At 56.5% G+C, this 26,368-nt stretch overlaps 1 protein-coding gene across 1 annotated transcript in view; it reads left to right on the top strand.

Moving 5' to 3' along the window:
- LOC142823330 (maestro heat-like repeat-containing protein family member 7) overlaps positions 1–26,368 on the top strand; it is a 200,137-nt gene that overhangs the window by 1,444 nt on the left and 172,325 nt on the right. The gene's annotated exons all lie outside the window — the stretch shown is intronic.

Raw genomic sequence — 26,368 nt, forward strand, 5'->3', positions numbered from 1 at the left:
GGTGGACGGGGGTCTGCCTGGGCCATGGCGGCGGGTGGGGGTGCTGGAAACGGGATGTGTGGAGCCAGGAGGGCTGGAGGTGGACATCGGGAGGGTGGGTGGGGATGCTGGAGGAGGGAGGGACACAGAAATGGGGCAGGTCTGGGGTGCCGGACAGGAAGGGGGATTCGGGACAGGGAGGGGTCTCCCCGGGCCATGGGGGGCTGGAAGGGAGCCGAGCGGGCTGCTGGGGATGCGCCTGGGGAGCAGGGATGAGGAGGTTCAGAGGCTGGTCACCAGGGCAGGGAGGGTCAGGAGACGGCCTGGGGACAAGGATTGAGCTGGTCCCGGTTTGGGAGGGGGGTGCTGGGAGGGGCCCTGTGTCGGGCAGGGGGGCTACAGGGCAGCGGGAGGCAGTGGGGTTGGATCCTGCTGGGTGGGGGCGCTGGCCGTGTGAGCGTCTCTTGGGGGCCCAGCCTCACACGCCCCTTTGTCTCCTTGGGTCTCACAGGAGATCATGGAGGACTCGCCCCCCCGCTGGTCTTGGCCGACTGCCTCAACGCCGCCTGCAGCCTCAGGTACCGACCCCCCCCCCCCCCCCGCCGACTCCCCCAGAGCAGATCCCCTGGCCAGGGAGCGGGAAAGTCTCTGTCTCCTGCTGCTGAATTAACAGCCTCTGCCCCTCTCTCCTGCCAGCACCTTGCAGCCTCCCCTGCGGGCCCAGCTCCTGAGCCCCCTGCTGACGGCGGCCGTGGGACAGACAGTGTCTGGGGACTGGCAGCAGGAGCCCATCCACACGCAGGTACGTCCCTCTGGGCCCTGCTCCCGGGCTGGGCTGGAGCTCCAGAGAGGAGTGGGGGGGGGGCAGAGGGAGGGAAGAAGCTGCAGGTTTGGATCCTTCCCTCCAGGGTTCCCGTTGCTCTCCCGGGGGGCCCGTCCCTTCCATGCCCAGCCTGGGCTCCTCCCTGCTCTGCGAGGCGGCTCAGACCCTGCTCAAGGCTGCACCCCGGAGCCAGCGGGTGGCCTGGATTCCCCAACCCCCCTCTGACCCAGGGCTCCCCCTTGTCTTGCAGCAGTTCATCCGGGCCCTTCCCTACGACCTCCAGGCCCTACTGGCGAGCCTCCTCGCCGAGTCCCCAGACACCGCCCGGCTGCAGCTCATAATGGAGGTGAGCCCCGTGGGGGGGACGGGGCCATTGTCCCTGCTTCCTCGGGGGGCCGAGAGAGGAGCAGTGTCAGTGGCTGGGGGGGGGCACAGTCCAAGAGGAGCCCCAGGCTCTGCCCAGAACCGGCACCTCCCTACGGGTCCTGACCTGCCTCTTTCCCCCCCAGCACCTGAGCCCGTGGCTGGAGTCCCGCCTGCCCCAGGAGCGAGCCAGGGCCCTTGGCAGCACCACGGCCCTGCTGGGAGTCGCCACCACCCTCCCGGGGTTTGACGTAAGTGACCTCGGAGCCGGGGGGTCTGGGGCTGCAGGGCGCGGGGCTGGGAGCGTCCCCGGGAGGCAGAGGCAGGGCCGGGAATGGGCCGGGAATGGGCCGCGTTCTCCTTTCCCCGGGGAGGGGCGACCCTGGGCCCTTCAGGGGGGCTCTTGAGGGACTGGGCCTGGGGACTGGGGAGTGGCCGTCAGTGGATCCCCTTGTTCCACCCCCGGAGTGACCCTTCAGTCGGGGCCATTGCTCAGGGTTGTCTCCTCGCAAGGCCGGCCCCGCCCCGCCCCGGGAGGTGTCTCTGTCCGTCCCCCGAGCTCAGACCCGCCTCGGCGGCCGTTTGCATGGGACGTGCAGCCCCAGGATGCTGAGGGACCCCCCCTCTTCTCTCCCCTCAGAACTCCGCCGACTGGCCGAGGATGGGTCACCACGTGGCCCAGCTGGGCCTTTTTATTTCGGACCCATCCGAAGACGTCAGCCGGCTGGCCCGGGAGGGGGTGCACAGCCTGTATCAACTCCTCCTGCACCACAGGGGTAAGGAACCCAGCCGGGACCTGGGCCCCAGGGACACCCTGAGGGTGCCGGCGGCGGGGGGAGGGGACCCAGCCCTTTTCCCCCAGACTGGCCCAAGGGGGGATGCGTCCCTCTGTGTTCCCCTTCTGCCCCCTGTGCCCCTCCATTTGCCCAGGGATGCCTGCAGGGACCCGTGGGAGGGGAAGGGCTCAGACCTGCCAGCAGAATGACCCTGTTGTGTCTCTTGCAGGCCTCAACATCCACCAGGCAGAGGACCTGTGGTGCAGACACTACTACAAAGAACGATGGGTCCTGGCTCACAGCAACAGCGTGAGGGTGGGAGAGGTAAGGACGCGCTGCCAGGGCAGGGCAGGGCTCGGGGGTGGGACTGGCTGGGGCCCTCGTGGGGGTAGGAGGGTCTTGGGGGCAGGAGGAAGCTGTGACCTGGGGCAGGGGTTGGGGTGCCGGGTGAGGAGAGCGTCTGGGTGCAGGGTCTGGAAGGGAGTTTGGGGGAGGAGGAAGCTGTTTTAGCCCCAGGAGTTGGGGCCGGGCTCTGGGCCGTCAGCTGAAACCTCCTGTGCTCTTGATTCCAGGTCTTTGGGCAGCTCTTCACAGCAGAGCAGGAGAAAAGCTTTTTGGACAAGGCTCTGCTCGCTGCCCGCTCCCCCCTGCGGCGCCCCAGCCAGGCCGGGCTGGTCCTGGCCCACGCCCTGCATGGGCAGGCCCATCAGCTCCTGGAATACATGGTGAGCAGCCGGAGCAGATCAGGAGAGTGGGGCAGGGCCAGGGTCTCCTTCCCATCCCCTCAGGGAGTCCCCCGCCCCTTTCCTCAGGCTGCCCCCACCCCACGTCCCTGCTGGCAGAATCCCTCCTGCCCCTGCGAGCGTCCCTGGGGGTGGGGGAGGCTCTGAACACAGAAACTGTCCTAGGAGGCGGGAGGGGGCCGAGGTGTCAGGAGCTCTGGGGGGGGGGGGGTCAGGAGCTCACCCTGCGGGCCTGACGGGGGTGACCAGAGAGCAGGGGGAGGAGGGTGGAAATGCTGGGGGGCCAGTTCCCCTGAGTCCCCAGGGATGAATGTGACGGATTCTGCTTCCCTTGCAGCAGGAAGACACCCAGTGAGAGCAGCAAGAGCTGAGGAGCCAGCAGCTGCGTCCCCCTCCCCCCAACCCTCCCAATTGTATTGAATTGTATTTACATTCTCATTAAACAATGTTTCAAAAAACATTTGGATCAGGCTTGGTCAATAATTTGTAATGGGGGGGCCATTTTGGCAACTGATCAAGGGCCACATTTCTACCGAGGGCTTTGGGGTCTGGGACGGGGTGGTTGGGTGCAGAAGGGAGCTTAGGGGTGGAGCCTGGGTGCAGGGGGGGGGTATGATCTGGGGCGGTGGATAGGGGTGCAGGGTCCAGGAGGGGGTATGGGCGCAGGAGAGGACTCTGGCCTGGGGGAGGGGCTCTAGAGGGGTGCAGGGTCAGGGAGGGAGCTGTGACCTGGGTGAAGGGGGAGCAGAAGGTTTGGGGGAGGGGGTGCGGGTGCCAGAGAGGAGTCTGGCCTGGGGGAGGGGTGTCGGGGGGGTGCAGGGTCAGGGAGGGAGCTGTGACCTGGGTGAAGGGGGAGCAGAGGGTTTGGGGGAGGGGGTGCGGGTGCCAGAGAGGAGTCTGGCCTGGGGGAGGGGTGTCGGGGGGTGCAGGGTCAGGGAGGGAGCTGTGATCTGAGGGAATGGGGGACGCAGGTTCAGGTGGTCGCCTGGGACAGGCAGTCGGGGAGGGGACGTGGGCGCCAGGGGCAGGCTCTGGCTGCGGAGGTGCCTACCTAGGCAGCTGCGTATGGGGGAGCCCGACTGTCACCTGAGGGGATGGGGGAGCTCAATTTTCAACTGCGGGGAATGGAGGAAATACTGTGGAGTGGAGGGAGCGAGATGGGGGGCTGAATTGTTCCCGGAGGGGAGATCTCCCTGGCTTGGGGGGGGGGGGCGTTTCCAGCAAAGCCCTCACATAAGAGGGGGACAGACGGGGGGAGGGAGAGGACGGGGATGGGCAGGGCAGGTGGAAATGGGGAGGGGCAGGAGAAGGGAAGGGGGAGGAGATGGAGGAGAGCAGGGGATAGGAGTGGGGGCGGGGATGAGGAGCAGGACAGAGGCAGGGCAGTGGTGGTGATGGCTGAGCGATGAGAACAGCTCGCAGGGAGCTTAAAGCCAGCAGATGCTTTTCGGCAGAGTTGCCATTTGCCCTGGCGGCTTTGCCAGAATAGCTGTGCCAGCGGGGGGGGAGGATGGGGGGGGGGCTTTTGCCACACACCCAAGCCAAGCCAGCTGTGGCGGCAAAGCCTTGTGATGTAACCTAAGCCCTTGGCAAGGTCGGGATCAACCTGCTCTGACAATTTCTCGGACCGGCGGGATGAGAAACAAGGATCGTGCAGGGAGATGGGGATGACTAGGAAGCGAGTCCAGGTGTGGGGGGAATATCCTGGGTTGGAGGGTCAGTCGATACCCCCGCCTGCCACTGTCTGCCGGGGCTCTGCCCGCAAGATGGAACCAACAGCTGAGTTTGCTTTTCTGCCCCGTCGTGGGCACAAAAGGCCCAGAGCAGCCTCCTGCTATCTTGGAGGAAAGGGGCCAAAGTTCAGGAAGCAGGAGCCAGGCTGGGCTGGAATCCGCGAGCTCCGCTTTTGCTTTGCCCTTCCTGGAAGCTGGGCTGCAGGTGAGTGGCGGTTTCATCTCTGCTCTTGGGGTGTTTCTTGTGGGTTCCGAGTGTGGATCTGAGAGGGGCTGCGCAGGGGCAGTGTCATGAACGTGCTGTAAGCGTTACAGCCCCTTCTGCGCAGGCTGGCTCCAGCCTCCCGTCTGTCTCCAAGCCCTGGGGGAGAGGCGGGAGGCCAGCAGCATGGCCTAGTGGAGGGGGCAGGGGTTGGGCCACTTAATGGATTTTGGTATGGGGTCATAGGCCGGCTCCACCCACAGAAGGGGCGGAGCCTGAGGCAGAAGGGGCGGTGTTGTGGACTAGCCCACCCTCAGAGTTCTCCGTGGCTGAGGCTTTCAATTAAAAGCACAGAAAAGAGCTCACAGCTTTGCCACTACTGGCAGCTGTCCAGCGTGGCTGCAGCTTTTTAAAGGGCTCGTGGCTCCCGCCACTGCCGTAACCATGAGCCGTGAATCATTTAAAATTGGATCCTGCTGCCTGAGTCACCACTTAGAATTCGGCGGCATGGGCAGCAGGATCTAAACACAAAGTGGCCAGATCACAGTGTTAGGTGGGTTGCATCTTACCCAGCCCTGTTCTCTGAGCTGGTTTCGAAACCTCCGTGTCCTCCTTGTGGTCTGACAGCTGCAGTTTTACTGCCTGTCTCTCCTCTCATGGCCCAGCCTAGCCACAGCTAATGGACTAACTCAGGTTAGCATCACCTGCCCTGTCTTGGTGACTCTTCACAGCTGAATGGCCTGTAAGGCATCATGCTGGTCTTCTGATCTCTTGGTGACTCCTCTGCCTTCTGTTTATTTCTTTCTCCCTAGCTGGCCGATCGAGTCAAACCCTGTCAGTGCGTGAAGGCCCCAGGAATTACGAGTGCGATGGTCTCCCATGCCCAAGGTAATCGGCTGGCTAGTAATGGATGGGCTGCTTGGTTATCAGGTTAGGCTGCACAAGCCAGGTCTATGGGACCCCATGGCCAGCTGGCACCTGGTTCACAGGGAGGCAGCTGTACTAATCTGAAAATGGCTGGAGGACACCACCATCATTAGGCTCCAGAGTTACAGCACTCACTCTTCTTGGAGCTACTTGTCGGAGGCAGGCAGCACAGTTTAGCAGCTCATTGGGACGTCTTCTTTTTAGTTGTGAGATCTGGGCACTTTAGAATGGCTGTAGCTATTGAAAGCAAAGGCGCACAGCTATAGGCATGTAGTTTCCAGTTTATTCACCTAGGTGGCTGATTCCAGGAAGCAAGGGTGTGTGTGTGGGGGGGGGGGGTCCTGTACAGAGGGTTCCCTATGCCCCTCTGCTTCCATGGCTGTGCAACTGCCACCAGGTGGATTAGAACCTGGGACTGTTGGAGCTTAGGGCAGGAGCTGCTACAGCTTGAGTTATAAGTCAGTTGCCTCTCAGCGTAGGCTGAAGAGCTCCCTTGTAATAATTGCTTGCTGGACGTGGTCTCAGTGCCACTCCATAGGATAGTGACCCACATCAGGTGGGTGGGTTACAGCTGCAGGCCTGCTCCCAGCATGCGGATCTGCTCTCTGGGCGGCGTCTATAACTCTGTGGCTGCAGCCCTGCTCCCAGGACTGGATCTGCTCTCTGCCCATAGGCGTGCGCAGCACATTTCATTAGGGTGTGCACCCAAAGAATGTTTTTAAATGTACTCTTTGACCCCCTTGACCCCCGTTAGCCACGCCCCTGACACCCATTAGCCACGCCCCCTGACCCCCATTAGCCACGCCTCCTGACCCCCATTACCAAGCCTCTGGAGGTAACACTTTCAGGGCAGTATGGACACATGACCACAAATAAAAGGTGTCATGTGACCTCCCCCCCCAAGGACTTTTCCCACCATCCACTTACCAATAGGGATTAGTTTGGCCCTCACCAAACCCCCCCTCGTGCAACGATCCTGCAATTGCATTAACCCAACATGTGAGACATTAACTCGGGGGGTGGAGAGGCTGGGGGAAGTGTTCCCTCTAAGAGTTTCCTCCCATGAGCACAATACATTTTGTGTTGTGCACCAGTACTGAGTTTGTGGCTTGTTTGGATGTGTCAGTGTGGCACCCAAGTTATTCATAAATATCTTATGAACCACTTACCTTTCCCCTCTGCTGCCCTGTCTCCTTCCCTTCCTCCATCAGCTCCCCTGGTGCCTGCTGCCCCCCAATCCCTCACCCACCTCTGCTGTCCTGACTCCTGCCCTTCTCACTGCCCTCGGCCTTCCCGAGACCTGCCCCCTCCAGCAGCCTTTCTCTCCCCCTGTGCCCACTCCTCCAGTAGCCCCACTCTGACCATGTGAGCTACCCCTCCTCATCCCCTTTCCTAACACCCCCCTCTACACACCTGCCCTGCCTCTCTCCTCTGGTGCTGGTCCCTCCCCTGCAGGTGTCTGCCCTTCTGCTTCACCCCCCGGACTCCTCTGGCACCTGCACCTTCCCTTACCCCTGCACCCTCTTGGTGCCTCCCCCTTCCCTCACTGCCCCTACCCACTTTGCCCACTCCCTCACCACCCTCTGCCCCCGTTCCCCTCATGCCCCTGTGCCTTTACACGTGCCTTGCTCCATCTCTGCCTTCCTCATGCCCACCCCTTCTTTCAAGCCTTCTCCCAGCACCTCCCCTTCTCCCCTCTAGCCCCCAAAGCCCTTCCCCTCTCCTCTCCTAGCATCATCCTGTCCCCCCCCCCCCACTGACACCTCCCCTCCTGTCCTTTTCCTCATTGTCTCCACTTGGCCCCCTGGCATTTGTCTGTCTCCTACACCCTGTCCCTTAGTGCCTTCCCCTTTCATCTCCTGACCTGCCACAAACCCCCACCCCGCAGACTCAGGTTCCCAAAGTTCCGGCAGTCCCCATCACTTGGTGCCTGCGCTGGGTCTGACTCGTAGGGTTGCGAGGTAGACCCTCCCCCCAAAAAACGGACACACTTGATCCTGGGCAGGGGGGAGGGAGGAAGAGGGACTGGCTGGGGGGGGGGCAGGAACTGGCTGGAAGGAAGAGGGGATGGGAAGCAGCTCTGGGGGGGAAGGGCCAGATCCTGACCCTGGCCCCCCCTTCTCCCTCCCCGAGGCCAGTCATGCTGCCCCTGACCCCCCCTTCCTCCCTGAGGCCAGTCGCACTGCCCCCAATCCTGACCCCGGCCTCCCCTTCTCCCTCCCCGAGGCCAGTCATGCTGCCTCTGACCCCCTTCCTCCCTGAGGCCAGTCGCACTGCCCCCGATCCTGACCCCGGCCTCCCCTTCTCCCTCCCCGAGGCCAGCCCTGCTCCCCAGCTCAGTGCGGGCCCCTGCTCTCTCCTTAGCTCAGTCCCACTCTGCCGACCCTGGCTCCCTCCTGGCTCCCTGCTCTGCCAGTCAGGCTGAACTGGGACTTTAGCCTCTCCCCGTTGTTCCTGGGGACTGTCAGTCTCAGGATCTTGATCTCTCATTTCCCCTGCCTTTCACTGAGTTTCAGTAAGGAGCTAGCAGCAATAATGCCTCTACTTTTTCCCCCACTCCTGTGCGGAATACATTTTGTTATGTGCACCAAGGCATGCACGGATGTGCACTGTTACGTCACGTGGAGTTTCACAGCATGGGAAGAAATCAGTGGAAATACAGAGAGCTTGAGTAGTTGCAAGTGTCCATTTTATTGCATAGCACGGAGCTAGCTAGAAAAAACCCAAACCAGCTGGGCTGACCCCCAGTGACCTAACGCAGTTACTATAACAACAAGATCTATGTCTACACCCAGTACACCACATGCACCACCACTAGAAACACATGCTACCGGCTAGCAAACTGGGCAGCATTTGAATGTCTCCTGGCTGGCCGCCCAAGAGCTCAGCTTGCAGGGAACACTGGCTAACCGTCCCCTTCCACCTGGAGAAGGGAGAGACAGGAAAGCAGCAACAGAGCATCTGCCTGGGGGAAGCCCGAATCCCATGCAGGAGTGGAGCCCTGTTCCTTGTTCCAGGCCCTTGCTAGAGTCCCCTCCCGTAGCTGCAGCTATGGCCGGCAGTTTTAAAAGCGGACTTACGCTGGCCCTGCAACCCGAGCGACTCTGTCAGTGGGTGCTTATCACTCCATCACCTCGAGCTGTTTAACCAGCTTGTTTAACCAAGGAGGGAGGGAAAGGGAAACCTTTGGCCATTTGAGGGTTGCGTGCCAATGGAGGGAAAGGGGATGGATAAAAAGGGGCTGAGCACACGGTACTGCCTCTTTTTAAACCCAGGCCCAAAGATGTCCTGGAATTCTGGGCCACTGGCCTGAAGGAGATGGTCAAACTGCCTGGCAGCTGGACTTTTGGAGTCTTGTTATTCCTGGGCTCCTGGTAGCGATGGCTCCCATTCCAGGGGATTCCTGCCAGGTAGTTTACCTCAGACAGCAGCTTTTATTCCCCCGTGTCACTTCTCCCAGTATCTGAGACTTTGGTCATGGGGATCAAGCATTTAACATGATTCCAAGAGGAACCGGATGGTTCATCTAGCGAGCCAGGCTCACCGATATTTGAGTAGTTAATAAAAATCCCTAGTTGCTGTGTGTAGGTCTAAAAAGGGAAGGTTAGTATCATTAGTCTTATTTTACAGACAGGGAATAACCTCTCCAACCTGTGGGAGAGGCAGGAATAGAACCCAGGTTTCCTGATACCACAGTCAGGGCTTTGTTACCAGGCTACATCCTGTACTAGAAAGGATGGGCCTGAAGCATGGGCCTGGTGTAAGGCCTGAGGCCTGAACCAAAGTAAGCAAGAGTTAGCTGAAGAGAAACAGGCAGGTCGTGTCAAAAGCAGACGGTTGCCTGAAAGTCTTGGGACTTAACCCTAACTGTCTTGCCTGGAAAGGTTGAAACCATAGACAAAAGGTCCTAGAAAGTCTCCAGGAATGCTAGAGAAGCAGGAAGCGAGTTGACAGGAGGCCAGGAAAGAAAATGGAAACAGAATTTGGGGTTTTGAATTGGAAGCAGTGATGTGCCTGTTGTGTGATCATGCCTGGAAGATGTGAATTAAGCCAGGAACCTGGGCAAGCAGAATCCAGCGACTTTCTTGGCTAGGGAAAGACTAAATCTTGGAACAAGAGAGATGTGAGTAGAACAGGGAATTTTTAGTCAGACGCTACTAGGTTATTTTCTTTATTTTTTTAGTTTGTTGGACTTCTTTTTGCTAAGCACATGTAACTATCCCCCTTTACCCTAGAACTCTTCAAACTGAATCCCAGGGAAGCGATTTTCTGTGTTTTAATCTTTCTTTTTTCAGTTTCTTTGTAACACCTAGCAACCAAGTAGATACGCTGGAGGGCAGTAGATATGTTGGAGGGCAGGGATAGGGTCCAGAGTGACCTAGACAGATTAGAGGATTGGGCCAAAAGAAATCTGATGAGGTTCAACAAGGACAAGTGCAGAGTCCTGCACTTGGGATGGAAGAATCCCGAGCATAGTTCAGGCTGGGGACCGACTGGCTAAGTAGCAGTTCAGCAGAAAAGGACCTGGGGGTTACAGTGGATGAGAAGCTGGATATGAGTCAACAGTGTGCCCTTGTAGCCAAGAAGGCTAATGGCATATTAGGGGGCATTAGGAGGAGCACTGCCAGCAGATCCAGAGATGTGATTATTCCCCTTTATTTAGCACTTGGAAAGAAAAAAAGAAAAATGAAAACAAACTGTAATTTCTGATAGCTGTCCTCTTAGTCTTAGGCAGGTATACACAGACCTCCTATTACTTTCCAGGATACAAAATCAGATCATAGCCTTAAAATAGGTGATTATATTAAGAAAACAAAAAGGTATTCATTTGTAAAGCTGACTTGGCTGCTAGGAGTTATAGCGCAACTGAGAAAAGAACAGATTAAAACACAGACAATTGCATCCCTGGGATTCAGTTTAAAGTTATAGTGGGGAGAGGAGGGGATATGGATTTAGCACAGAGGAGTTTAACCAAACAACAAAACAAAAAAATAACCTGATCGCATCTAAATAAACATTCTCTATCTACTCAAGTATCCACACTTCCAAGGTCCAGTCCAATTCTAGGCCCAGGTATTCTTTTTTTTAGGCATGATGTCCCTGCCCAGTTCAATTCATCCCCCCCTCATCCCCTTCTGCAGCTCCAGGATTAAACTCACAAAGAAAAACAGCAGACAGATTCCCTTTTAATGCAGATCTGAACTCCCTGCCAACACTTTCTAGCTAGCTAGGTTTAACCCTTTAGTCACTGAATACTGGGATGTTCAGAAAAGAACAGTGGGCCTCCCATCCATCACAGAAGCGAGACAGCCTCTTTACTCCTGCTCAAGCGTTTCCTGTTTATACATCCCAGAATTACAATAGCTTTTTAAGCCCCAACGCCACAATGGGAGCTCATGTTCTGCTGATTACCCACCATGACCTCTACATCTCTTTTCCCCGCCCTGCAAGTCTGGCCCACAGAACCATGGGAAGTGGCATAGGCTAGCCTGGGCCAGGGCAAAGGAACACGTGGGCCTTTCTCTTCTCCATCTCTCCCTCTGCATTGCACAGCAGGGCGCAGGAGTGCCAGGGGGCTTTGTGGACGCTGTTTGGCTTAATGCCAGTGAAAGCAGGGTCTACAGGAGTACTTACGGGCTCCTAGTGTTAAGAGCTGTGATGTGGTTGCCTCAGCAGCGTGGCTCAGTGCTTCTGTTCTTGGAGCTCTGGTGTTATCAGTGGTCAGTGCAGGTAACGCAGCCTGCTCCTGCTGCAGATCTCGCTGTTATGCACAAAGACCGACCACAGGCACCGTCTGGTGACAGAGGCACTTGGCCAGGTTTATAGCCGTGTAGTCACAGATCTAGTGCCCTGGATTTGCGGTTACGCGTGCACCAACTCAAGTGCCCCAGGACGAGGAGCAAGTCAGTCAGTAAGTCTCTGTTGTCCCTTCGGCCATGCAAAGGGGGTAAGGCCAGGCACCCCAATATTTATAGCCTAAAATAAACTTGTCTGGTTTCGGACATTTGTTTGCTCCCTCCCCTTGTACCTAGTACCTTGAACCGAAAAATATTAGCGGAGACACTGTTGAGCATCCACTGCGGATGCGCTCGGTGAGGCTAATCTTCGTGTTTTACCTCATTCCCGTTGCAGGGTTCCAGACCAAGGAGGATATCTACTGCCTCGCTTTAGCAAAGGCCCTGTACACTGTGCCCACGCCAGTGACTGCTGGGTTTTATGCACCATGGGGACATTGCAAAAACCTGCTCTTACACAAAATCAAGGGTGAGTACTGCCCCGGGGAACGAAAGACGGGGAAGGAACCTTGTGGGGATGGGGATTAGTGGATGACAACTATCTCCAAAGAGCCAGAGCCACCCGTACTCATTTGCCGATTATGCAATCGCATAGGGGACCTGAAAATTTGGAGCAGCACTGGGTTTTCATGTCCACTCCACCCACCTGCCTCTTCCTATCCATGGTCTGTGGCTCTGCTTCCTCCAGCAGCAGAAGTTCTAGAAGATCTAGTTAATTTACAAGTGACAAAGTCTGCTCGAGCTACTGGCAGAACATCGACGACATGGTAATGAAGCCATTTAACAGGCATTTGCCAACCTCTGCTAAATGTTTGCTGAATTTACGGTGAGAGTCGACAGGACCTTAGTTTAAAATGTGTTTGTTTATTAGTGTGTGGATGAGGGTTATAAAATCACATCGCTAAAAATTCAACATCCATCTGGGCTGCTGTTGGGCAGATGGGCACCAGTTTAATAGAACGGTGTAGGATCCCATCAATCCTAAGGATGGCTTTGCCAAGAGCTACCCATTCTTGATTGCTTCCCAGAAGGGAGGGATTGTGAAGCTGGAAGACCCTTCAGGAGGAGAGATTTAAGGCACTGCCAGGTACCTAACATATCTTCCTCTTTTATCTCAGAGAACATGGAAAACGAATCGAAGAAGAAAGACCAGGAGGAATTTCAGCGGACGCAGAAGATGCAGCGTGACAACACTGGCCGGGATCTACTCAAGCTCCTGTTACTCATGATCTTCTACCGGCCGGTCCTGACGGAGCAGCAGAAGTGGAGAAGGAACGTGAAACACGTCTTCATCCATTTCAGCGCCTGGGAGTACGCGGGCTGCGACCAGCTCTGGACAGGCCTCATTACCACACTGTGCGACGGCATCGAAAGCCACTTTGGTCTCCTACCCATGAGCATTTACAGGACCATAGACAGGAAATGTAGCATCATCGAAAGACCAGGGGATCAGGAATGGGTTAGCAAGAAGTTCCTCTTCCTCCCGCTGTGGGTGGCTGTGATCCTTTTGATCATGGTAGCTATTGGGGTGGGTGGTCTCCTCCTAGTGTTTGGGATCCCCATGGGGGATGCCTCGGGAGACGCCATAGCTGTCGTGGAAGGCATTGGGGTGACGGCTGTCAGCGTCTCTGCAGCAGCTGCCATACGGCTCACTATCACAGTGGTACGAAACATTATCGTCACCCAGAAGAGCCAGCTGGAGAGACAGATGAACCAGACGGCTCTCAGCGCACAGCTGGGCTTCATGAGCTGCGTGAAAAGCGAAGTCAGGACAATCACTGGGGGTACGTCTACACTACAGCGCTAGTTCGAACTAACTTAGTTCGAATTATTTAATTCGAACTAAGCTAGTTCGAACTAGCGCATCTAGAACTAAAAACTCGTTCGAACTAGCGTTTTGCTAGTTCGAACTAGCGCGTCCACACTGATTGGACGCAGGGGGGCATTTAAGGGCAGCTGAAACCGGTTCTGGCAGGGCATCAGGTCAGCAGTTGCTTTGTGTGGCTGCTGTCTGAGGCTATCTGAGGCTCGTGCTTAAAGGGACCCCCCTGGACAGCCGGTTCTCAGCTTTTCCTGCTTGCTTGCCAACCTCGCCGAGGGACAGCAAAGCGTCGGTCTCTGTGCCCGTCTGTGTCGGTGCTTCCCTTCGGGGGGGACCGCCGCAGGTGGCAACATGGAGCCACGGCTCGCCCTGCACCTTCTGGTGCACTTTCTGGACTTGCTGCTGCAAGCCTGCCAGCAATGGCTCGAGGCTGCCTGGCACCACCTGGGGAACGTCAGCCCCCTGCCTCTCCGCCTGGCCGCCCTGGGGGCCGTGGAGGAGCCGCGGCGGCGCCCCGGCACCGGCGTGCCCCGCCGCATCTGGCGTCTGGACACCAGCAGCGACTGGTGGGACCGCATCGTCCTGGAGCGCTGGGACGACCGACAGTGGACCCAGAACTTTAGGATGAGGAGGGACACCTTCCTGGAGCTCTGCGAGTGGCTCGCCCCTGCCCTGCAAAGAAGGGACACTCGCATGAGGCCCGCCATCCCCCTCCAGAAGCGGGTGGCCATCGCCCTCTGGAAGCTCTCCACGCCAGACAGCTACCGATCCGTCGGGAACCAGTTCGGCGTGGGGAGATCCACTGTCGGAGCAGTGCTCATGCAGGTACGGCGCTCGTCAGCCACCGAGCCGGGGGGAGGGGGGCTGCGAGGAGGGGATGGGCCGCCCCAGGGACAAAGGGGGGGGCGGGAGGAGGCGAAAGCGCCCCGCACCGGAGGGGTCGGGCTGTCCCGGCCGTACTACACGCCGCCAGGGGGGTTGCTTCTGGGAGTGGGGCCCAGGGCACTGCCAGGGCACGCACGCTCCCAGCCACCCGGGCGCCCCACTGATTGACGCTTTGCTGTGTCTCTCTCCGCAGGTGGTCAAGGCCATCAACCGGGTGCTGCTCCGCAGGGTGGTCCGCCTCGCCGACCCGGATGCCGTCATCCGGGGATTCGGCGCCCTCGGCTTCCCCAACTGCGGGGGGGCCATCGACGGGACGCACATCCCCATCCGTGCCCCGGAACACCAGGCGTCCCGGTACGTGAACCGCAAGGGGTACTTCTCCGTCATCCTGCAGGCCGTGTGTGACCACCGGGGACAGTTCACGGACATAAATGTGGGCTGGTCCGGCAAAGCACACGACGCACGGGTGTACCGGAACTCCTCCGTGTGCCAGCGGCTGCAGGACGGGACCTTCTTCCCCGACCGCCACATCAGGGTCGGGGACGTGGACATGCCCGTCTGCCTGGTGGGGGATGCCGCCTACCCACTGCAGCCGTGGCTCATGAAGCCCTACACGGGGCACCTCAATCCCTCCCGCCAGGCCTTCAATAACAGGCTGAGCAGGGCCCGCATCGTGGTGGAGGGGGCCTTCGGGCGACTGAAAGCCCGCTTTCGATGCCTCCTCACCCGTCTGGACCTGGCCGAGCACAACATCCCTCCCGTGGTGGCGGCATGTTGTGTGCTCCACAATTTGTGTGAGCGGAAGGGGGAGGCTTTCCTGCCAGCCTGGATGGCTGAGGCTGACCGCATGGCTGGACACTACGGTCAGCCCCGCACCGCCGCCGTCCGGGAAGCCCAGCGGGGGGCCATCCGGATCCGGGAAGCCCTGCGGGAGAGCTTCCAGGTGGAGGAGGAGGAGGACTGACCTCTCCCTGCATGCCCCACCGGGGCCTTCTTCCACCCTACCCTCCCCTTCCCCTTTCCCCTCCCTATCTACTGTCAAATAAAGACACCTGTTTTTCCAACAAAAACGTCTGTTTATTTCACAGAACTGGGGTGGGGGAGGGAGGAATGAAGGTGGGAGAAGGGAGGGGGAAACCTGGGACGAGGGAGCTGGAAGGGGAGGGGAGGGGAGGGAAGGGAGGAAGGGAAAGGAAAGCTCAGGGGTGGGAGTCCGGCTGCCTCTCCCGTCTCGCCACACTGCGGGTCCGGGGGCGTCGGTGGGGAATGGTTGTGGAGGGGGGGGCAGAGAGGACAGGGGGTGTGGAGGAAGCAGGAGCGGAAGCAGGAGGAGCAGGGGGAGCAGGGGGAGCAAGAGGGGGAGAAAGAAGGGGAGCAGGGGGAGCAAGAGGGGGAGCAAGAGGGGGAGCAGGGGGAGGAGGAAACGGGAAGCGGTCCAGCAGGCTCTGGAGGTGGCCTCGCAGGGCACGGCCCTGCTCCTCCAGGGCCTCCAGACTCCTCTGGCGCAGCCTGAGGTCCTCCTGGACCCAGTGGTCCTGGAGACGGAGCTGTCAGTCCAGGAACCGGAGATGCCGCCTCTGGTAGTCCTCCTGGTTCCTGGCTGACCTGCTTGCCCGGGCGCGGGCGGCTGCTGCAGGCGGTGTGGTGCGCCCTGCAGGCCCCGGTGCTGCAGCTGTGGTGCAAGAAGACCAGCGGTCAATGACCCCAGGGGCCCAGGTGTGTGAAACCCAGCTCCCCTCTGCAAGGCCAGGGCCCCTGCAGGATCCCCAGCTGCTGCTCCGTGGTGGGCAAGGCCCAGGCGCACGGTCCCGGGGCTCCCTCTCGCCCCAGCCCCCCGTACACATAAGGGGAACACGAGGGTACTCACAGGTGGACGCCTCCCCGGCCTCTGATGATGCAGGCGAGCGGCTCTGTGGGGTGCCTCGGGGGTCCCGGGTCCTGGGAAGGCTGGCGGCAGGCTCCTGGCTCTCAGAGCCCTCTTCCTCCTCCTCGGTGTCCAGGAGCGGTCCTTCTGCCCCGGGGTCAATCACGTCCCGGGGGGCAGGGACGGCATGAGGCCCCAGGATGCGGTCCAGGGCATGGAAGTGGGGGCAGGCCTCCGGGTCAGCCCCTGGCAGGCAGGCCCGGGAGTAGGACTGCCGCAAGTCCTTAATTTTGCAGCGCACCTGCTCCCGGCTGCGCTGGTGGCCCCTGGCGGCCAGACTGGCAGCCATGCGTCCATAGACGGCCGCGTTCCGGTGGCTAGTGCGGAGATCGTGGACATTGGAGGCTTCCCCCCAAACCTCGATGAGGTCCACGATCTCCGCACTTGACCAGGCGGGCGCCCGCCTTTTGCGCCCCCGGGCAGGCTCCCGGGAGCCGCCAGGCTGGTCGTGGGGAGCAGTGGAGGGCTGGGAACCCTCGGATGGCTGGCTCATCCTGTGGCAGGTGCAGGCTGTGCAGGCACGGGTGCTTGCAGCCTTGCAACTGGCACAAAGTGAGTAGCCAGCCCGTGGCCCTTTAAGGGCTCCGGGGCCGGGAGGGGGGCAATAGAGTTTCCCTGGTGTTGGCCAGAGTGGCCACCAGGAAAACCTGGGAAGCCTTAGCCTCCCACTAGTTCGAACTAAAGGGCTACACAGCCCTTAGTTCGAACTAGCTAGTTCGAACTAGGCGTTAGTCCTCGTAAAATGAGGTTTACCTAGTTCGAACTAAGCGCTCCGTTAGTTCGAATTAAGTTCGAACTAACGGACCGCTAGTGTAGCGCCTAGGAAAGTTAGTTCGAACTAACGTCCGTTAGTTCGAACTAACTTTCTAGTGTAGACATACCCTGGGTTCCTGCAGTACATGGAGATCTTCCAGCGGCGGAAGCTGCGGGTGGTGCTGGAGATCACCCACTTGGATACATGCAGCCCTGACAAGGTGGTGGGCGTCCTTGATGCCATGAACATCCTCCTCTCAGACGATGACGCCCCTTTCATCTCCATCCTGGCTGTTGACTCCAGCATCATTGTCGACTGCGTGGAAAGCTCCAAGTATATGAGAGGTATGGCCAACAACGGCTACGAGTTCTTAAACCGCATCGTCACCCTGCCCTTCTCTGTCCCTCGGATGGACTGCGACACCAAGCGGAGGCTGATCAGGAATATCATCGCGCGCAAGGAGCAGCTAGAGGCAGAGGTCGGCTTCCGGCAGGATGGCAAGATGGAAGCCAGCTCTGACTTCCTCAACATCTCTCGCTACCATTCGGCCAACCACGATGCCCAGAATCCAGTTGCAGAGGACAGCCAGATACCTCTCATGGTTGGAACCCCAGCGCTGGGAACCGGCAGCTGCGGGAAAGGTATCCGAGCCAAAGACCTCATTCAAGATGCTTTCGACTACCTCCTGGATGACGCCTTGAAGGAATTCATGACCGACAACGTGGTGCAGATGCGGCGCATCGTGAACACCGTCACCATCACCATCAGGCTGCTGGCGAGTAACATCCCCAAGGATGAAGTGTGTCCGAAGAAGGTGGTGGAATGGGTGCTCCTTGCCAACCAGTGGCCGTGCCGTCTGAGCTGGCTCTTGCAGTGCATCGAGGATGAGGAGCAGAGGAGTCGAATGGGCAGCTGCCATGGAAGCCCGCTCCGCCCCGACATGTCTCTGTGGGAGGTCTACGAGAAGTACATGGAAGAGCTGGACATGCTGAAAGGCCAGATGGAAAAGCTGCTGGAACTGGACCAGGATCCCGAGCTGTTCCACACTTTCCTGTGCGGCAGGTTTCGGGTGGAGGAGGCCCTCTTCTACCTCCCCTTCACGGTCAATTTGGACCCATCCCTGAAAAGACAGATGGAGCTGCAACGTGGCAGCCACAGACTGAAACGGACAAAGAAATTCGACAAGCTCAGCGCCTGCACTCTGCTGGGTATGACGGTGGAGGATGTCTGCCGAGAGGTGGGTCACCCTTGGGTTTCCTTCCTTCGAGCAGGGCCAGCTGTCGATAGAATGTCCATGCCTCTTCATCGCAAGAAGCATGTCATTCATGTGACAGCAGCTGCCCACAGATGATGGCTACAGGCAGAGCCATCTTTGCAAATCGTGGGGCCCTGAATAATTGAGGGCCCTTCTGCAGGATTGCCTGGGCCTTTTCCCCTCATGCAGCTTCTGCTGGAGTCCTGGTCGTTCCTACTACCTCCCTACCCCAAGCAGGGCTCAGGAACTAGAGCAGAGTTGCAGATCCTCTCTGCTTGCTAGCTTGCTGCTGCTGCTGATTTGAACCCCGTAGCAGATTTGAACCTAGGCCCTCTAGGAGTGTGTCTAAACTACATGGCTCCGTCGACGGAGCCATGTAGATGAGGCTGATCGGCAGAGGGAAATGAAGCCGCGATTTAAATAATCGTGGCTTCATTTAAATTTAAATGGCTGCCGCGCTCTGCCGACCAGCTGATGATCAGCTGTTTGTCGGCAGATCGGGGCAGTCTGGACGCTTCCCCGTCGACGTGAAAGCCCTTTGTCGACCTCCCCGGTAAACCTCATCCCACGAGGCATCAGGGGGAGGTCGACAAAGGGCTTTCATGTCGACGGGAGCGTCCACACTGCCCCGATCTGCCGACAAACAGCTGATCATCAGCTGGTCGGCAGAGCGCGGCAGCCATTTAAATTTAAATGAAGCCGCGATTATTTAAATCGCGGCTTCATTTCCCTCTGCCGATCAGCCTCATCTACATGGCTCCATTGATGGAGCCATGTAGTTTAGACACACCCCTAGAGGCCTCGACAGCTGGAGCCATGAAGGCAGCTGGCTCCCAGCTTAGGATGTAGAGCTCCCTTGTTCTTATCTCTGGCTGTAAGAGGTCCAATTGCCACACGAAGGGACAGTGAACCACACACACTAGGTGTGCGGATTACACTGCCAGCTGAGAGGAGCACGTGGGGGAGGGCGAAGGGAAAAGCCCTGCAGCAGACAGGACAGAGCGTCCCCAGAGACGAACCGGCAGAGGCATATCCTCAGACATACAAGAACACATGGCTGCTGCATTGGGGAACTCAAAAATTTGATGCCCAAATTTTCCGGTGCCCTATGCAGCTACATATTTCCCATGGGCCTAGGGACAGCCCTGACTACGGGCCCCAGAGCTGAGAGAAAACTGTCCCACATAACTGGTGCATAACTGGAGGGAGAGGAGCGAGAACTAGTGGGGGTAGGATGTTGAGGGGAACAGGCGGTGTGGGATGGGAGCTTTCGGGGAAGGCACAGTGTGGGTTTGAGGCCTCAGGAGTAGGGGGGCACATGAGGGGGAATGGGCAGAGTGAGGATGAGGGGGAAAGGGTGATGTAGGGGGCAAGGCCACAGTCCGGGCTCTGCTAGTTCCCCCACTTTCTGCTGCTCCTGACTCTTGGTTTGCACAAAAAATTTCTTCTTGGAACAACTCGGTTCCTTGGAGCTCTTTCCTCCAACCCCGAAGCCATTGGCTGGCTCTCCCCGGGTTCATCCTTTACGCTCTGAAGTGACTTGGGTCGGTTTTAAGACTGGGAGACCCGTAGCTGTCTGTTATGCACTCCAGAGAGAAGAGAGGCAAAAACATAAATACTCTTGCTGGAGGCCTGCAGCGTAATACCCCTTATCCAGAATAACACACAAGAACCCTGAGACTATGTCTACACTGCTAGCTTTTGCCTGCAGAGAGCATGCTATTTCCCCTGCCGTGCCAACTTGCTCAGCGGTGCCCCTAGCAGAATCCAAGCACATGGCAGTGGGGTGTGCAGGGTACCATACCTGGCCCCACAGCCGGCCGGCCCGCCTTGTTTGCTAGAATCTGAGCAAGCCCAGACAGGTTCCTCTCGGGAGCTATAGCGGACCCTTCCTAGAAACGTGTTTGGCGACATGTTCAGTAGATGCACGGCACTAACGGGTGCTCCCACTTCTCTTCCAGATGGACACAATCGGCTTGAAGGAGGAAAACGTCCTGCTGTACAAACAGAGGCTCAGGGACCATAATCTCAACGGGCGCGCGCTGGTCTACAGTGACAACACTGAAATCAAAGAGGCCCTGCACATGAGTCTTGGCGAATGGACCCTCTTTAGCATCCATTTCCTTGGAGTGTTTCCCCCGGCGAATTTGGCCTCTTCTGTGGTGTCCCCCGTCCCGTTCCACGTCAGGCCAGAGGCTCTGAAGAACATGGTTGCCTTAAGAGAGACTGTGGCGAGAGGGAGCAAGCTCTCTCTGAACAGCTCCAGGGAAGATCTTTGGGAAAAGAGATAACTCTGAATCCTGAACACAGAGGTGAAAGTGCCCTGGTGCGCAGCTCCAGCAAGAACTGCAAAGACCTGGGCTGCAATAGGACAGTACCTGTGAGAAACTGTAAAGTTACTTTCACGGCCGCCTGTACAAAACCAGAAGCAAGATCGGGGCTTTCGCCCACAGTGTACCTCCCTGCGTCTCCAGTGACATCGCACGGATGAATCATAGAATCCTAGAGTTGGAAAAGACCTCAGGAGTCATCAAGTCCAGCCCCCTGCCCAAGGCAGGACCAATCCCAACTCAATCATCCCAGCCAGGGCTTTGTCAAACCGAGACTTAAACACCTCTAGGGATGGAGACTCCACCACCTCCCTAGGGAACCCAGCCCAGCGCTTCCCCACCCTCCTAGGGAAATAGTTTTTCCTAATATCCAACCTAGACCTCCCCCGCTGTAACCTGAGACCATTGTTCCTTGTTCTGCCATCTGTCACTACTGAGAACAGCCTCTCTCCATCCTCTTTGGAACCTCCCTTCAGGAAGTTGAAGGCTGCTATCAAATCCCCCCTCACTCTTTGCTTCTGCAGGCTAAACAAACCCAAATCCCCCAGTTTCTCCTCATAGGTCATGTGCTCCAGACCCCGAATCATTTTGGTCAAGCTCCCCTGGACCCCCTCCAATGCGTCCCCATCCTTCCTGTAGTTGGGGGCCCAGAACTGGACACAATACTCCAGATGTGGCCTCACCAGAGCCGAATAAAGGGGAATAATGACTTCTCTGGATCTGCAGGCAATGCTCCTCCTAATGCCCCCTAATATGCCATTAGCCTTCTTGGCTACAAGGCCACCCTGTTGACTCATCTCCGGCTTCTCATCCACTGGAATCCCCAGGTCCTTTTCTGCTGAACTGCTGCTTAGCCAGTCGGTCCCCAGCCTGTAACAATGCTTGAAGCAATCAGATGACAAGAGAAGAATTAAGGATCCGGGGGGGGGGGAGGGGGGGACTGTACTGGGTCTGAGGGATTTGGGGCACATTCATGTCAACGGGGCTGGTGACAGACGTTGTCGGGCCCTGGGTAATATATGGGAGGGGGTCGGCTCAAGACCCCCTCAAAGGGGCAAGACTCTAGACCCCCTCAAAGGGGCAAAGCTAAAGGTAGGAGGGGCAAGGCGAGGGCCATTCAGGCCTTAGCGCCACCCACCTTGCACCAGACAGAGCTCTAGGATTGATTTCATTTGCCCGGGTCTCTGGCAGTGGCGGCTGCCATAATAGTCGATACAGTGACCCAGAGGCCTGGACCCTTTTAAATCATCAGCTCCCGAGACAACTGCCCCCTTTGCCTCTCCCCCTCCCCATCCGTGGCCCCTGTCTGTGGGGCTTCAGACCCTGGTGGTCAAAGTTGTGAAAGTAGAAAGAATTATACTGTAAGAAAAAGATGAATTGTGCTGTAATAACTGAATAAGTTGAAGGAATTCTGTTTGTCTTTTTAAGAGAAAGAAGAAAAGTATGTTAATGTTGATTGTAGGTATGCAGATCAAGGTGCTAGCCAATTTGGGCCTGAGTTTAACAGGAAAAGGAACATTAAGTGTTAGACAGGAAACAATTCCAGATAATCAGGGAGATATAGCCAGGAGATTGCTGTGTGCTTAATATTGAAATGAAGATACTTAACCACACTAATAATGTGAAGTTTTGCCACATCCTTTGATCTTGTTAACTTGGCCTTTTGACTGTATAAAATCAAGGGGTTTGAACCTTGTATGGCACTCACATTTTCTCCATGCATTTTAGCAAAGCTTTGCTGAAATAAACAGAGCAGTCTGCCAAATCTGTGAGTCCTGTCTGACTTTGACAATTTGGAGGTCCCACCGAGATGGCAACCGTCTTCGCTGAGGCTGTGTGATCCCTGACTGTTTTGCAGGATGACCGTGGTAGCCGGCACCTGGGCATTTGGCCCGAGCGGTCCTCCACCAGAACGGAAAGGTGCACAACCACAGCGAAGTCTACGCCATCGAACCTGTTGGTTCCTGCTCTGTTCTGGTAGGGATCCCGGGATCTAACATCAGGACTCTGGTCAGGTAATTATTTTGTCCGGACTGAGGACTGTCTTGTCTCTGTGTCTATCCGTCTTCCCTGTGGTGTGAGTGAGTCTGGGAGCCATCCCTGTCCAGGGACTGGCCGACCAAGGGGCTCCTGTCCCCACGGTCTGTGTGACTGGAATCTGCACAATCGCAGCCGCACCGCACCTTGGATAAAATCCTTGGAGTGAACGCAAGGGCGATTGAGGCAGTAGCCTGTGGGCTTCTTTTGTGTGTTGCACTGGGCACCGCTCTGACGAACCCGAATTTCCTCCTTGTGTAATTGGTGTATGAAGTCCTCCTGTATGGGTAACTAGACGTCTAAGCAGGGATAGTTCCCTAAAGGGACCCTGGCTCAGTTTATATATTTTAGAAAGGGTCCGGACTCCTGTAAATTTCTGGAAAAATGATCTAGATTGACTCTGGGGGGATCCCAAAACTCAGTGGCCACTGTTAGGATCTTGGAACAAAGACCAAGTGGACGTCTTAAAAGACAAACTTGGCCTTCCCAAAAACTAAATTGGCTAGAGGAGAGGTAGATAGCTTCATGCAGTGGTGGGACGAGGCAAATCTTAAATGAACTGAATCGAAGCTCGCCTCCCTTAAAAATTCTAATTATAAGAAAAAGCTTTATTGGAAACCTCCTCTCCCACCACCAGATCGAGCGCTTCCCTTTACCCCGTCCTCCAAGAAGACTCAGACCGGTCCTACTTGAAGCTATAAACCCTTGGCCCACACGGAGCTCCACTCGATTTTAAAAGGTTTTCCAAAGCCCCAGGAAAACCCTACCAAATTTGCAGAGAAATTTTGCTAGTGTGCAATGCCTATGAACCCTCTGAAGCAGACCTCCTGCAACTGTGTAAGCTACTTATAACCCCGTAAACAGCAACAAAGAAAAAAAAAAAAAACCCGGGCAACTATCACACAGACTGACTGATGGTTTTTTTTGTTTGTTTGGTTTTTTGGGGGGGGGTTTTGGGGTACAGCAACCAGGTAAAAATGGACAGGGCGCCCTGGCGCATGCGTTTGTTAATAGCCTCTTATCTGCTATTAGCAGTATGTTAAAGCAAATAAGTGTTGGATGGGAGGCCAAGACCATGGACAAATTGCAAGCAGTGGTAGAGCATTGCCACTGCACTCTAAAAGGAAAGAGAAGCAGTCCTCACAAAAGTTGATAGCTCTGCAAATACAGCATTATTCAGGGCAGGGCAGACAGTACTGGGAATGGGGAGGGTACCAAGAATGGGGATAAGGTCGGAGAAGGGGTTGTGGCACCGGGTTTTTGGGATTTAGAGGTTTCAGCTCCGGTCATATCCACCCTGTGGGAACAAGGCATTATTGTCCCCTATTCCAGCCCCTGTAACACTCCTATCCTCCCAGTTCGAAAAGCTGATGGTAAATCATGGCGGTTTGTTCAGGATCTTCAAGCTATTAACTGCATTGTTGTACCCACCTTTCCTGTAATCCCTAACCCAGCAACCAATCTGGCTTCTATCCTGCCAGATGCAACTCATTTTACTGTTGTTGATTTGTGTTCTGCTTTCTTTTCTGTCCCGGTTCACCCTAAGTTCCAGTATCTTTTTGCCTTTTCTTACAAGGAGCAGCAGTATGCTTCCCAAGGGGTACACAGAAAGCCCGTCTTACTTTTCCCAAGCATTAGCCAAAGACCTTGTTAACCTGGTCTTCCCCTCTGGGTCCACATTGGTCCAATGTGTAAATGATCTACTCCTCTGTTCCCCTTCATTAGCTGCCTCAGAAACTGACTCTTTAGTGCTTCTCACTGCCCCCCCCCCCCACCTTAGTGTTACCTGACTACTGTAAGCCTTTACCCTTTCTGCCACGAGCAATCTGGTTGTGCACTTGGGGTTCTTACTCTGGAGCATGGTGGCAAAAATCGTCCAGTAGCTTATTTCTCTGCCACCTTGGATCCTGTTGCCCAAGGTCTACCCCCCTGTCTGCGTGCTGTGGCTGCCGCGGCACGCCTAATTGAAATGTCTGAGTCCCTTGTCCTCCGCTCTCCTGTTTCTCTCATGGTCCCTCACTCTATAGATACTCTCCTGCTACAATGTAATACAGCTCACCTTTCCTCCGCCCGCCTCACTTTTACTGCTTTCGGCTTCGCATATCACCATAAAGTGCTGTTCTCAGTTGAACCCTGCCACTCTCCTTCCTCTGGCTAATGACGGTGAACCCCACGACTGCCTTGCAAGTGTCTCTGCTGTCACCGTCTCATGCCCCGACCTTTCTGATGTCCCTCTCTCTAACTCCGACCTTGTGTTATTCACTGAAGGTTCCTGCTTTAGAGATAGCCAAGGTCGTCTCCTCGCAGGATACGCTGTGGTATCACTCTCTGAAACCCTAGAAGCTGCGCCTTTACCTTCTGTGACCTCAGCACAAGTCGCTGAACTAGTTGCCCTAACCCGCGCTTGCTTTCTGACTGAGGGACGCTCCGCCACCATTTATACTGATTCTCGATATGCTTTTGGGGTTGTACATGACTTTGGCACTCTCTGGCAAGCTCGGGGTTTCCTTACCTCTGCTGGTACCCCTATCAAGAATGGCCCCTACATTGCTGCTCTCCTGTATGCACTCCCATCTGCATTAGCTATTGTTAAGTGCCCTGGTCACTCCACAGCAGATACTGATGTTGCTAAGGGTAATGCTGCCATAGAACCTTCCCCAGGTGCGTTTCTCGGTTCCCTTTCTGTTTCTGTACCACCGCAGTCCCTTTCTAAAGTCACCCTGCTCCAAGACTCTGCCTCAGAAACAGAAAAAGACTCCTGGGTCGCCCAGGGTTGCTCTCTACACCCTGATTCCCTTTGGCGCCCCCTTATTGGTGCCTTTGTGGCCCCCTTTTCGCTCTACCCAGCTCTGGCCGCCCTGCTACACGGCGTTTCGCATGTCGGAAAGGAGGGTATGATCTCTGCTGTAACTAAGGCAGAATGGTGGGCCCCCCATTTCAGCTCTTTTGCAGCTCACCACTGTGCCGCCTGTACCACTTGCCAAAGCTACAATGTTGGCAAACCTGTAAAGGTAGCTCAAGGGTTCTGGGGCCTGCCCCAAGCACTGTTCTTGCATTGGCAGCTTGATTTTGTACAAATGCCTGTGTGTCAACTATATGAATTTATTTGGGTTATGGTATGCTTATTTTCGGGTTGGATTGAAGTCTTTCCTTGTCACAAAGCTGATTCGCTGTCTGTTGCCAAATGTTTGTTAAATCATATTATGCCTGCCAAAGAAACTCCTGCCACTCTGTCCAGTGACCGGGGTACACGTTTTACTGAACAACTTGTTCAGCACTGGATCGTGTGTTACATGTCACACACCTGCTGCACTGTCCCTACCATCCCAAAGACATAAACTAAGTCCTTTTGAAATTGTTTATGTGAACAATGGCTACCATTACTCCAGTCTCAGACTTGAACTTGACTCACAGTACACTCCTTCAGTACTGCAAGGGACTAATGCAAGCTGTAAGTCACTTCCATTCACAGGTTCGAGCCGCCTGGCCGACGGAACCCACCTCGGATGCCTGCCACACTCTCGAGACAGGTGATTGGGTCTACGTACGACACCACCAACGAAAACACGCCATGGAACCCCGGTGGAAGGGCCTGCATCAGGTGCTGCTCACTGCCCAGACGGCTGTTAAGTTATCCGGCATCGCAGCATGGATACAGGCTTCGCAGTGTAAGAAGGCACCATCCCCAGCGGACCAATCATCACCTCAGGACCATGCAGAGTCAATTTTGACTCCAGAAGAAGACGTAGAGGAACAGCCTGCAATACCTTACAACCTACGTTCGCGTAAGGATTGCCTGAAGCAGATGAGGACCAAAAGCAAGGCCCAAGAAGAAGCAGTAGTGAGCCTAGCGCCTGCTGCCTGGTGGACATAAAACCGTAACTGCGGTTCCCTCAGTGGAGGTTGTCAGAACCAAAAGGGTCTTGCCTCCAACATGTGCCTCTGGTGGGGCCTGTTCCTCGGCCACTGGTGTCTTAAGATCTGGGGAATCCACAATGACAATGACAATTCTTTTATCCA

This window comes from Pelodiscus sinensis, chromosome 18, assembly GCF_052426305.1.
Source record: "Pelodiscus sinensis isolate ZL-2025 chromosome 18, ASM5242630v1, whole genome shotgun sequence".
Classification (NCBI taxonomy): domain Eukaryota; kingdom Metazoa; phylum Chordata; order Testudines; family Trionychidae; genus Pelodiscus; species Pelodiscus sinensis.